This window comes from Pelodiscus sinensis, chromosome 2 (genome assembly GCF_052426305.1).
Source record: "Pelodiscus sinensis isolate ZL-2025 chromosome 2, ASM5242630v1, whole genome shotgun sequence".
Classification (NCBI taxonomy): domain Eukaryota; kingdom Metazoa; phylum Chordata; order Testudines; family Trionychidae; genus Pelodiscus; species Pelodiscus sinensis.
The window spans coordinates 106907185-106920265 of record NC_143053.1 but is presented as its reverse complement, the minus strand read 5'-3'; positions in this window follow the sequence as shown (position 1 = coordinate 106920265).

Sequence of the window (13081 nt, the reverse complement as noted above, 5' to 3'; positions counted from 1 at the left end):
CCATTTTCAAAATGGGTCCTGCAGGTGGAATCTTATATTCTTCACACCTTAAGTAGGGTTTTTTCAATGTGTTAGTGCTAGGTTGACAGAGAACTTCACATACATGATTGTCACTAATGTTGAGACTCCTACAAAGTAAGTGAAATTCACAATTCCTATTGATCAAGGTTCGGTTATTTGATTATTCATGTTTTCAACCCCATTGGTTATTTTCCTAATGAACTCTCCAAATGTGCTCTTTAGCAGATGGCATAGGTAGTTGGCCACATATTCTTTTTATATATATATAATTAGAAGACTTGATGTAGATAATATTTATTAGTCATGAAGAGTTTGACAGCATGGATATTTTTCTACCCACACACTGGCAAAATAAAAAACCCTTATCTCCTATTGCACATGCATCAAGTCATATTTCTGAGACAAGAAAGCAAGGAAAAAACTGCCCAGACCTCTGTAGGATGTAGGATGTAGCAGTGAAGGGCTGCAGCTTAACACAAAAACAGGCCAAATAGAAGCATGGGAAAACATGGAAGGTAGTTTTGAAATCTAAGCTATTACACAACTAGAGAAATGCACATAAAGCATTCTGGAAACTAGTCTAGATCTTATGGATCTGGTCTTCTCCACCATTGCACTCTCCAGATCCACACAAATCTATAAGTTTTGTTTGCTGTGCTGTGGTAGCTGTGTGGGGGTCTAGATTCTCATTATGCTGGCTTGGGGTCCTTGGAACACAGACACAATCTGGCCATGCCTTCCATAATTTTGGCCAAAAAAGTAGATGGCTGTGTCTATTTGGGGAGGAAGGAGGGAGCTTACAAAAGGAAATCGTCAGGAGAGCTGAGTAAAAATTTTCAGCTGTAAATATTTTTCAGTTAAAAAAAGTGCCCGGTCAGCAACGCTTCATGAAATCATGTTGGTTTTGCCAAATTGTTGTGGTCAGAAACAAACGAACAAAAAACTCTGAAAGAAATAGATATGTTTCATTTTGACAATGTCAAAATGGGATTTTTTGGTGCAAAGTGAGCTTTTATATTTAATTTACTTTAATTGTGTCTTTAAAACAATAAATATGCCAAATAAGTTTCAGTTTTGTAGAAAGAGAAGACTGGTTTGACCCAAAACAATTCCTTTAAACTTTCCAATTCACCAAACATTCTCTTTTTAGTTTAACTAAAAACATTTTGTTTCAGTTTTGTGTAATTGCCAACAAATCAAAAAAAATCCTCAGTCCTCAAGATGGCAGAGCTGACTTTCTGGTTTAAAAGAAGGTGACAATACCTTTCCTGACTCCCCTTTTATTAAGAGTTTTTCTTCTATTTTTTTTAATAGAAATTCATGCCTTATTTGTCTCACTTTTCCTGGGACACTCAATGGATGGCAGGAGAACTGGCAGAATTATAACCTCTGAGCTATCATAAAAGTAGAATCTATTTAATTTAAAGTGAAAGTTATTTTTGTTCAGACATTTCAAATTTTTTAGGATTTATTTGGTTTTATTCAGCCATATTAGACTCAGATGCCTGAGAAATGTATGAGAAAAATGTCTTTCTTAAAGCATCAACATCTTACCCCTTCAAATAAAAGCTAAGAGAGTTTACAGACCTTGTCTCTAAAACTAGCAGCAAATCCTCTAGCAGAAACCAGGGAAGACAATAATAATAATAATAACTGGGGAAATCCCAAGATCTTAAAAAAGTAATCAGAATTTCTTTATACATAATAAAGAAGCAAAAAGACAACAAACCCAAACTGTTTCTTCTACAATTCTGCACCTTCATAAAGCTTGTTAGCTTGACCCTCGATATAAGCTATCTAGCAAAAATTCTAGGATTTTGGGAACTTGTGCTTTTTCTGGAGAGATGCCCAGATTCTGAAATAAATCTTGACTTGTAGCAGTTTTTCTTGCCTTTATCAAAGCAGAAAATGCTCTTTTGGAGAAAACGAAGCAATTTGAAACTCTGGTGGTGGGCCCTCTTTAAATGCTTCAGCTAGATAGCTATATACACAAACAGATGTAATATTTCCTGGCTATAGGCCCTGGCTGCTGCTCTGCTGGTGCTTGTATTATGGGATTCTATTGTAAACATGTCATGAGACACTAGGATGGAAAGTGTCTGTCCTATTTGTAGATTCAGTATCCTTGCCAGCCATGAGCTCCGTTTTGTATTTTCATGTTTCTTTGGGTTTCTTTTTTAAATTAGTGGCATGGTCCACAATTTATATCCCAGATAAAATATTTATCTAGATAAAAATTCACATACTTCCCCACATGGTTGCTGCACAGCACCTGCTTTGATAGATATTCAATTTTCTGTAGTCCCTTGAGGCAAAGAGATCTACCAACAGTTTAGTCCAGTGAGTGACTATTAATAGGAACGCAAACTGTTTCAGGGGCCCTGTTACTGGGCTGGCCTGGTTGTTCTTTCACAAGCTGAATTGTTGTCCCATTTCTCATCCTGAGCTTTTATTGAGGTTACATACCACTCAAACCACTGGAATAGGGATATAGATTTTTCAGAAGTAAAGTGCAGTACATGCCTCCTTGCTTATTTCTCTAGGAGTCTGTAAAAGAACTGTCAAAATATATCAGACCTTCTTCCATGCCATCCCTGATTAGTTCATTGGGGCTCTCCTAGCACATTTTTACATTCAGGTTCACTGAAAGGCTGAAGATGAGATTAGATTTTTTTTCTCTAGATTTTTTGTATTTATTTATTTGGTGCAGCCATTTCTTCCTGAAATCAGCTAAGGGCTGGAAAAGTAAAAGATCAATGTCACATTATTAACCACTCCAAAGTTAATTCCTGCAATACTTTATCAAGTAATTTGCCATGAGAGAAAATTTTCCCCTAAGAAACGTGCATAAGTCACAGTAATGGTTGCAGCTGCAAAAGGAAAGCTATTCCTCCCCCACCTTTTAATGTTTGCTCAGGTGCAGTTTGATTTCCATGTGAACTGATTCATAAGAACCTGCCTGGACCAGTGAGTGAACAGAAGTCACTACCAACCAACTAACCTTGCAAACAAAGTCCTCTTCCTGAAAGAGAGCATTACATAAACATACAGGGAAGAAATTCATCTTTGTATTTGTGACTTATTGTAAGTCCTTGGGCGATTTGCCTTTAAGGATGAATACATTTTTAATCAAGCAAAAAAGTCATACAGTATGTAAAGTTCATCCTAGTGGGCTGTGTTTTTCCCCTGGTAAACAAGCCCCCCTAGCCTGTGAGCTTTAGCTGGTGAGCTGACAACAGTCTGCCCATTAGGATTGCTCTCAATCACATGCCTGACTGAACTCTTAAGTCTTATAGTGAGAGTAAACTTTAAAGGAACCTTGTCAACAAACCTTAAAACCAAAACTTATATTTGATTTATCTTCTTGCTTTGGCCATTTTATTTTTACAGTCACTAGAGACAGATTTAAATTTATTTTGAATATTAAAAAGCTTATATTCTTAAGCAAAGCATAAAGTAAAGCTAACCAGAAATTAAAGTTAGGCTGCCTGGCTGGCTGAGATGCACTGTCCATTGTCTAAGTTGTATCTAGTGCAAAAAGTAAACACATTTAAATCAGTGGTAAAAAAGTAAATCAGATTTCAAAATGTTTTATGTTTCAATAACCTCAAATATTACAGGCGTGTTTTGTAGCTCTCACTCAGATTGCAATGTCAGGGCTGGTACATTACCCAGCAGAAGCTAAAAAAAAATAAAAATGGAAGTGCGCTATGGAAGCTTTCCAAATGAATGACAGTAAAAGCTTTATATCGCATCATATTTTATATATACTACATAGATCACCAACAAACTATTTTAAGAATCATAGAATCATAGAACTGGAAGGAACCTTGAGAGGTCATCAAGTCCAGTCCCCTGCATTCATGGCAGGACCCAGTATCATCTAGATCATCCTTGATAGGTGTTCGTCTAACTTGCTCTTAAAAATCTCCAATGGACAGAGATTCCACAACTTTCCTTGGGGAGCTTTATAGAATTTACTGGAATTATTTCTTGCATTCCTCTAGATATAAAGTTTAACTGATTCAGAAAGAGCATGTTAAGTATGTTAAAATCCCATTGGTTTCATGGGACATAAGCTCTTGTTTAATACCTTAAGTGCTACAATGAATTGGGGCCCTCAATACCATGGCTTTGTCTACACTCCAAGTTTTTGCGTGGAGAGTATGCTAATGATGGACTCATTAGCATGAGTCATGATGTCAGCATTTTTTCTGCTTATGCATTTTGCACAAGGGGTTTTAGCACAAAAATAAGCCGTGTAGCCGCTTTCATTTTGTGCAAAAAAAAAAAACCCCTTTTGCACAAGCTCCTTATGCCAGAAAGGAGAGGCATAAAGATCTTGCACAAAAGGTTTTTTTTGAGCAAAACAGAAGTGGCTACACTACTTCTTTTTGCGCAAAAACCCCTTGCACCAAAAGCATTGGCAGAAACTATGCTAATGACAGCGCGACTCATGGTAATGAGGCCATCATTAGCGTACTCTCTGCCACGAAAACGTACAATGTAGATATAGCCCTTAGGTTTAACTGTACAGAGGAAGCCATAAAACCCTTTAAATTATTAGATTATTTCTATAAAAAAAAGCTCAATTTTAAAGTCTAATATTTTAGGTCTTTCAAAGCTTAGAAGTAAATCCTTGAAGTACTGCTGGGAATCTACTCCTGTAGGGGAGCTAAGTCCCCAGTTCTTGCCTTGCAGAGCTGTGGGATGCCTGACTTTAAAGTTGTGATATATTTATCCAAACAGAAGTTGTCATGGGTCTGTCCTCAGCCTCTAGCAGGTACACTGTTGGTGAGTAGCATGAATGTCACATTTTAGTTTTTAAATCATTGTATGTTGATTTTAAAAGTGTGATGGTTGTTAGATGCTGCTTAGAAGCTTAACATGTTAGAACACATCCAGAAGAGGTAGGTGATGCAATCAATGATGCTTGATAAAATCATTTTACCATTTGTCTCTGCAATTTTTTCACAAGGTGTCATGTTACTGGATTTTAAGGGGAGCAGCCAGATCACTGCTGCATCCATGGGGGGGGGGGCATCTGGAGCACGAATATTGCTGAGGTGTCAGAGGGGTTTTGCTTGTGAGGCTTCTGGCTGGCCAGGCAGGCAGCTGAAGCGCTCTGTGGGACTGGTTTGTGGCCTATTTGGGAAGGTCTCCAGTCTAGGAGCTGTAAGGAGCCCTGAATTTGAGCAATTCGCCCTAAGCGGATGCCTTCGGTGGTGCCCAGACCCTGCCTGGTTCGCCACACAAGGAATATAAGATTTTATTTATGTATATTTCAAAAAGTGTCTAAGAGCAACCAGCGCCCACTCTCTACTCTGGGTGCTCTCAGAATTAAAATTACAAACACATCTAAAAGCTTGTTAGTAATTAACAACCAACTGCTCAGTCTGCTTTGACACCCTCAGACATACAGTGTTTCCTGCAACCATGCACACAGCTCGGCATGTGCCTGGGAAAGAAGATGGGATGTTGCAGCATGTCTGGGAAGCCAGTTAGTCAAGCAAACCAATGAGGGAAACCAGTGTTTAGAGAAATAGAGCCCTGCTGAAGAAGGATCTCTTTGCAGTCATCTCCTGTTTATGGCAACTAAAATCCAGCTTGAGCACTTCAGCTAATCTCAGCTATGGCAGCATTACATAAGAGAGCTATTTCACAAGTAACTGGGCCCAAAAACACTTGGGAGCCTTAAAAAGAAATAGCAACACTTTCCACCCAGAAATTCAGCAGTAGCCAAGGTGGGCCCTGGTGTTATGTGCTTCCAGCCTGCAACTCCTTTAAAATGCGGACACATGCTGTGCCGGATTTAGTTCCAGAGTGGGCTCAAGACGTAGCAGAGTGCTGTATAGACATCTGATGTTGTGGCAACAATGGTGTGCATTCTACAGCATGATCTATATGCAAAACAAATGGCCCTACTCACCTCACCACATGCAGATAAAAATACAGGTTCTTGGCTACAGCTGCAACCTGAGAATTCAGAAGCAGCCTCTGGTTCAACTCTGTATTTTGAATTCTTACAGTTGCTTTTTCCACATCAGTTAGCCATCCCAAGTTCAACCACGCATTTCCAGGGCGGGCAACAGAATTACTGGGTCCCTGGGCAAGGTGTGAGGGGCTAGATCCACATTACCAGAAGGGTTGGAGCCTTGAGCAGAAGGGAGAGGGGGGGTGTACTAGCTTGATAACAATGGATCCAATGTCTCTCCACAGGCTTCAAGTCACCAAAGTGAACATGGGTCCAATGAGCAAGCGGTGGGTGGCCTTACGTGCCAACAGCATGGCCAGTGTCTCAGAAACTATTCCTGGTCATAATATAAGCAGTGAATATTCTGCACTTTCCCCTAATGGTATTACTCTGTTACCAAGGAAGCAGAATAGTTGGTCCCATTCCTACTGATTTTATCTGTAAAGTAGCCTGAAAACTAACAACACTGGGAGGTAAAAATCAACTCTGTAACCAGGTGGAGACAGCCTAGATTAACCATTAAGCATGTGTGCTTTGCTGGATACGGGACTTTGCCTTCTGCACAACCATGGCACAAACTTTAAAAACTTCATATGCTGCAGTCTATCAAGCTCAACACTACGCTTACCCCACTCACAGGCCATCTGCTTCCTTTCTAGCTCCATCCGTCATGGCTCAGGCGCAAATCATGGCAACCTGTGAAAGCAATGCCAAAGAGAGGGGGTTTATCATCTTGCTTTGCAATTCATCACATGGCTATCATCACCTTGACTTGCAAAGCAATTGTGTAGGTGAGTGTGCATTTAAATAGATCATAGGTAAGTAGTTTTCCCTTTCTCCCTGTGAATAAATATCTGTGTGTGTGTCTGTGAAGATAGATACTTTTGGGATTACTTCACAGTGTTTGAAACATATTTTTTCTCCATAGCTGTTTCACATTGCCTTGGCCCTAGGAGCTATATATGAGGGACACTCTGGGCTCTTGCTTTATGTTAGTTTAAGCATCTTTCATATACCTGAAGTTCAACAAACTTCAGTTTACAGGTGTCACCCTCCACTGGCTGAAGACTGGCTCCGGAGAGTCTAGCCAATATCCACTTTTGCTATTAACAGTCTTGGATAGGCCAAGTCAGGAGGAACGGGGGGCAGAAGGAGGAGGGGACGGGCATGTGTGCATGTGTGTGTGCGTGCGTTTGCCTACTCCTTCAACTTTCCATTCATTTAAAAGTTTAAATACTAGTCAAGCACTTAAAATAACATTAGAACGCATTCCAGCTTTCTCTGCCAGTCAGAGGGGAAAAAATGTTTGAAACCTGGCATCTCAGCACCCCAAGAGTTTAATGATTTGTTAGGTTTAGTAGTTCAGGGGATTAAAAAGACAGAAATATTAGTAGAAAAAGAAGGGGAGGAAAGTCAATGGATTCACTGAAGCAAAGCTAATGGGTTGCTGGGCCTGAGAAGAAAAGGTTCTACTACCTGAGTGAATCTTATTTAGAATGCTTTGCTCCACAATAAAAAAAAATCTAGACATTTTTCTTCTTATTTTTTGCTTTCATTTTTTGCTATGCTAGTCACATTTCCTAAATCCTTTATCAACGGCTGCTCTGCATATGAATGGGCTGTAATTGAACTGTCACATTCATGAAGGTCAGTAACCTTTCATTAGGAAGAATGTGTCTTTCTTGATAAATTGGAAAGTCCCTGAGGATTTGAAAGCATTTTTTTAAAAAAAATCATTCTTTCAAACATACCTTAAAAATCTAATACAGATCTCCCTCTCTCGCTCTCTTTCTTTCTTTTGCTTCCTTTTCATAGTGCTCTGACAAACCCTTCCTCTTTGTCTTTGTCATAGGCAGCTTCATGCAAAATATGCAATCGCATGCTTACACCATGACCTTCTTTTAAGCAAAATGAAAAGCACGAACCCCCTGTGCTTTGAATTATAGATAGTCAATACGCCTGTCTAAAAAATAATAGAAAAACTTGAAATTACAGCTATTGCTGTGCTTTAGATGTACTTCAGCACCCACTGTGAAAATGACCTATGTCACAGAGTGCCAGTGAAAGAAATGGACCCACCAGAGGAACACATTCCTAGGGCCTGTCTACATTTGAAATGCTCACGTTAGCACAGGGGTGGATGGCCAGGCAATGCAAGTGGTAACATACATTATAGAAAACTAGAAGACCAACGGTGCTCTGTGATTTTGCTAGATTTGCCAAGGAACACGTCCTGGGAATACTTTCTTTCTGACCATAGATTTTGATCTCTGGCACAGAATGTTTCCATATGGCTTGGATCCCTCTCCAAAGAAAATAGGATCTTGGGAAGCGTGTACTGGTGCCTTAATCCCATCTGGAGTTAGCAGGCTCTCAGGGGGAGGTTGCCCAAGTCTAATATGGATGCAGCAGAATCTTCATATGGCAACTCTGCTATTAGTCGCTCCATCCCTCCTTCAGATTTTGGCTAGAGCACATGCCGAAGAATTTGCAGCTTCTCGGAGAAGATACTTTGAGGTTGCCAAGGAACAAGGATTTTAAGATGCAGTAGCACTGCCAGCACTAATTAGAGAGATTATAACAGTACCATGGATTCATAGATATTATTAATTGTAATGACTGCTTTGTTCAAAACTCACCTCCCTGTGTCTCCCAGAGTAAGAAGCACACACTGAAGTCTATATTACCTGTGACTATGAGAAGGCGTACAGAGAGCAGTAGTAGAACAGAGCTGCTTGGTTTGGCACAGCAAAGAGTCTGCTAAGACATTATGTTGGGGATATCATTAGTCAGGACATTTGTAGAGGCCAGAGGGAAGGAGCAACTGACTGTTGAAAAGTAAGAAAGCTGGGGGCTACAGGAAGCGAAGTACCTAGTCTGGAAGAACACCTGGCTGAGCTAGAAAAACAATATTATTCAGAGAAGAGGGTTGGAAAGGAAGAAGAGAGGCTGAAATATCTGGATAAATGTGAGATGAATCCCAAACTTCTAAAGGGCTATTGAACTCTTACCTTGCTAAGGACTGAGCACTCATCAATGGTAATAAGGACTCAGAGTAATTTTACAAGAGTATGGGCCTGGTTTCCCACTGCACTACTCTAAGGCTACGTCTACACTGGCATGATTTTCCGAAAATGCTTTTAACGGAAAAGTTTTCCGTTAAAAGCATTTTTGGAAAAGCATGTCTAGATTGGCAGGATGCTTTTCCGCAAAAGCACTTTTTGCAGAAAAGTGTCCGTGGCCAATCTAGACGCGGTTTTCCACAAAAAAGCCCCGATCACCTTTTTCACGATCGGGGTTTTTTTGCGGAAAACAGTACTATGCTGTCTACACTAGCCCTTTTGCGCAAAAGTCTTTCGGAAAAAGACTTTTGCCTGAACGGGAGCAGCATAGTTTTTCCGGTAAAGCACTGATGATTTTACATGAGTAAAAAAAATTCAAGCGGCCAGTGTAGACAGCTGGCAAGTTTTTCACAAAAGCAGATGATTTTGCGGAAAAACTTGCCAGTCTAGACACAGCCTAAGTGTATTCTGGTGAAATGACATAATTGAATAATTGGGGCTTACGTAGTGTGTAACCCTTGTGTTATCTGTCTGCACGGGAGTTAATTTCATCCCCAATGCAGCCATTCTGACCCCAGCCATTCTTTCAGGCACCTCCATTTCTAGCTATCCTCTCAGTGCTTTAAGGTGCATGTAGGCAGGAAGGCACTGCTAGCACCTTCAAGACGCACGTAAGGGTATCAATGGAATAGACTGCTCTAAAAGCAGAACAGGCAAGAATAAAAATGTTCATGTTTACTTTTCCCAGTAACTGATAAAACAGGGGAAGGGGGGGGGGAATTAATGAAAGTGTTACCTTCACATTTCAGCATCCTTAAGCCTGTCATTAGAGGGGATGACATGCCTCAAAATTTTGCTCCAGATAAGTGCTCCTCTATTCAGTCAACATGTCCATGTGAGCATGGAAAGTCTTTCCTGTAGTAACCACTGCAGAACCATGGTGCACTTAAAGCAATGATATATAAAGATGATGGAACTAATATATCTGAAGAATCCCCCAACACCAAGAGAGAAATTCTACCATTTCCATAAATGAATTCACCCTTGCTCGAAGCTCACCTCCCCATATCTCCCAGAGTAAGAAGCACACACTGCAGTCTACATTACCTGTGAGTATGAAAAAGCATACAGCAGGCAGTAGTGCAATAGAGCTGCTTGGCTTGGCACAGCAAAGATTCTGCTAAGACATTATGTTGGGAATATCATTAGTCGGGAAATCTGTAGAGGCCAGAGAGAAGGAGCAACTAATAGTTGGAAAGTAAGAAAGCTGGGGGCTGTAGGAAGGGAAGTACCTAGTCTAGAAGTACACCTGGCTGAGCTAGAAGTGCAGCGAGTGTAGTGTTGCATTTGATCTGGGGAGGGGGATTAAATCAACAGCTTGTCTAAAAATGTGTGCCTGAGGTCTGCCACAACCGACATCACTGTGCAAGAGTCTTTGGCCTGTGTTATGCAGGAGGGCACACCAGGCATTCATAATGGTCCTTTCTAGCTTCAAAATCTCTGAAAACAACCTTCAAAGCACTCCTGACTTGAAAGGAGCTATGTCGTGAGCTTCAATGGGAATAAGGAGAGAGGTAGCTGGTACCTGTTGAAGACCACCTAAACAGTCCATTCTGCTCATCTCTAGGGCAGACTGCCATAGAGATAAGCAACCAACAAAATGGATTATTGCCAGGCAACAAAAATGGGCCCTGCAGTTAACAGCAAACACCTCAGCAAACTGCTCAGATGCGTAACAGTTTTTATACTCTTTGTACCTCTCACCTTTGGCTGGCTCTAAGGATTAATATATAAAATAATAAATTAGTGCCTGTGCAGTGCTTGCTATCTGAAGATAAAGCTCTAAATTGGGGTGGAGAATCTTTTTAGGGTCAAGGACCGCTGATACGCCTCACATACCCCTTGTACACCAGAGTCTAGGGGTAATTTTGTGGGGGCTTCCCAGTGCTGGAAGGGAGCCCTGAGACTCAGGAGCCAGATCCAGGCAAGTCGGGGCCCCAGGGGCTTAGGTTTCCCACCTGCTGTAAATGTGCATCTACGTTGCAATAAAAAAATCTGCAGCGTTCCGTCTCAGTGCCCGTGTCAACTGATTTGGGCCCAGGGGGCAGGACTGGCAGGGCTAAACATAACAATGTAGATGTTTGGGCTCAGAATGGAATCACAGCTCTGAGACCCTGTGGTGGGGGAGGGCCTTAGAGTGCAAATATTTACAGTGCTATTTCTTTGCTCTTCAAGCTCAATTTGGAAAGCTGTACAGTTTTAATTCTAGATAGCGCATATGCAGGTGAACCACCAAGATCTGGAAATTGGTTTTTCATGACCAAATGGTCAGATACTTTTGATTGCTGAACCTAACAGAACTAACTGAAACTCATTAAACCTAAGGCCTGCAAATCTGGGGAGGAAATCACACAAGAATAAGTGCTCTTGTGAGATTTCTAGCACTTTTTGCTTCTAGGCAAGACGACTATATGTTCAGGCCCTTTTCATGTTACATTGGTGCTTCTGGTCTCAGGGTATGTCTACACTACAGCACTATTTCGAATTAACTTATTTCGAATTAGTTAATTCAAAATAAGCTAATTCGAAATAACACATCTGGACACAAAAACTAATTCAAAATAGCATTTTTCTAATTCAAAATAGCACGTCCACGTTCAGGGGACCCTTAATCGAAGGTAAGGCTGGCCGGAACCACTGCCAGCAGGGCATCAGGGTCAGACTTGGTGTGCGGGTCTGCTGCCTCATGCTATCCGAGGTCTGTGCTTAAAGGGACCTGACCCCCCCCATCCCGGACAGACAGTTCTCAGGTTTCTCTGCTTGCTGGTCTACCTCGCTGAGGGTATGTCTACACTACCCCGCTAGTTCGAACTAGGAGGGTAATGTAGGCATATCGCACTTGCAAATGAAGCTTGGGATTTGAATTTCCCGGGCTTCATTTGCATAAGCGGGGCGCCGCCATTTTTAAAACCCCGCTGGTTCGAACCCCGTGCAGCGCGGCTACACGGGGCACGAACTAGGTAGTTCGAACTAGGCTTCCTAGTTCCAACTACCGTTACTCCTCATTCCACTACGTAGTTCGTGCCCCGTGTAGCCGCGCTGCACGGGGTTCGAACCAACGGGGTTTTAAAAATGGCGGCGCCCCGCTTATGCAAATGAAGCCCGGGAAATTCAAATCCCGGGCTTCATTTGCAAGTGCGGTATGCCTACATTACCCTCCTAGTTCGAACTAGCGGGGTAGTGTAGACATACCCTGACGGACAGTCAGGGGCGGATATAGGGCAGGGCGAATGGGGCGGCCACTCCGGGCCCCGCGCTTCAGACAGCCCTGCACATGCGCCGTGGTGCCGCTGCGCATGCGCATGGCATCACTGCTCATGTGCCATGGCAAAGGGGGGGCCCCATGGAATTATGCTGCTCGGGGCCCCGCAAAACGGTCATCTGCCCCTGCGGACAGTGAAGCATTTGTGTCTTGGAGTGCTCTGCTTGCCCTCACTAGGGACACCACAGCACTCTGCAACATGGAACCAGACCTGCCCCTGAGGACTCTGCTGCGTCTCATGGACATGTTGCCAGCAACCTGGCTGCACTGTCTGCAGGCTGCCATCTGGGAGGACCATCAAGGCGCTGTCAGGATCCAGGGGGCCCTGCGGGAGAGCTTCCACCCTGAGGAGCACTAACAGTCTCCCTGGTCTGCCCCACTGGGGGCTTGTGCCCCATTCCTCCCTGTCATCCTTCCACTTACCCTTCCCTAGCCCCCCCCTTCCTGATGTCAAATAAAATATGCGTATTTTCAAAAATAGAAACTGTCTTTATTTAACACAACTGGGGGCGGGGGATGAAACTCTGGGGAGATGGGGGAAAGGAGGCAGAAGAGGACAGGAGAGAGAGTGGGAGAGGGGAGGGGGAAAACTGGGAGGAGGGAGCTGGAAGGGGGAAGCAAGGGTAAGAAGGGGGAGGGGAAGCTCAGCGCTCGGGGTGGGGGTCTCGCCGGGCCAACTGCCTCCCAGCACCGCGGGGGAGG